We start from the raw sequence: 1,204 nt of genomic DNA, 5'->3' as shown, positions 1-1,204 counted from the left end.
CTGCCGGCCGGGGCCGCCCTCCTCGCGGACCTACCTCCACCACCGACCTGGAGTCCAGTCGGAAGTTGAAGTCGCCAAAGACAAAGTAGGGGACGTTCTCGGGTCGCTGGTCGATGATTCTGGGCAGAGAGGAAGATGGTCACCCAGAGGCCCTGGCGGCTGTGGGGCGCTGGCCGTGCTGGGGGCTCTGGCCTGGGCCCTCTGGGGCCACAGCACAGTGGCCCCCTCCTGGGACCAAGCATGTCCAGGGTCAGACGGTCCTCAGCTCCCGGGAGGCTTGGCCCTGTGCTGGTGAGTGGCCTGCTCCCGGGGTGGACAGAGCCGCCAGGCTGGGCCACACACGAGCTCGTCCCCAGCACACAGGGGCTGTCGGGGCAGGCCAGGGAGCGGCCTCTCGTGCCACGCGGGCCGGCGCTGACCAGGTGCAGGACCCAGGACCCGCTCTTCAGCTCCCGGTCCTTGTTTCTGGGGTCAGTGAATGTTCACCTGGCCGGGAGGCGCGGCCTGGTGGTGCCCAGAAGACGAGGCCACTGGCCACTCACCCGGTCAGTCCCCTCCCAGTGGGCGGGAAGCAGAAACCAGTGAGGAGGGTGGACGGAGGCCACCCAGAAGGCCAGGAGGCAAACAGCCATCAGCCCCACCAGCAGGAGGACTGAGCCGGACGCCCAGTGGTCAGCGCCCACCCTGGGGGGGCGGCTCACTTTCCATTTCAGTGTAGTGCAGCTGACCTGGGAGCCGCTGAGAGTGACCACCGCCAGGCCGTCAGGGCGCAGAGCCGCCGGCCGGCGTCTCAGGCCTGGGCAACAGCCTATCCGGCAGGCCATGCAGCCCTGAGGGCCCTCGGAGCCCGGCCTCGCCCGCCGTGGTGGACAAGGGCTGGACCCACCGGAGCCCGCAGTCTGGGCCTGCAGGGCGCTGGAGGCCGGAGGCTGTGCCCTGTACCCCAGCAGGGCCCTTCACCCCGGCCGGCGGGGCGCCCAGGTCCCGGGCGGCAGCCCTGTGGCTGTCCCCCGCCTGTGTCTCCAGGTGGCCGATGGGCGTTGGGGTGGGGCTCCGGCTGCGTGGGAGGGCCTGTGGGGTGTCTCCACAGGCTGCGGCCGGCGGCTCCTCCGCTGGAGGAGGACCTCCCCGCAGGGCACCCCCAGCGCCGCTGGGCACGCCCTCCCCTTCTGCCTGGACGCTGGCGCGCACACCCTCGGGGCCC

Source organism: Condylura cristata, unplaced genomic scaffold, assembly GCF_000260355.1.
Source record: "Condylura cristata isolate star-nosed mole 26May11 unplaced genomic scaffold, ConCri1.0 scaffold00074, whole genome shotgun sequence".
NCBI lineage: Eukaryota > Metazoa > Chordata > Mammalia > Eulipotyphla > Talpidae > Condylura > Condylura cristata.
This window is presented reverse-complemented; position numbering follows the sequence as displayed.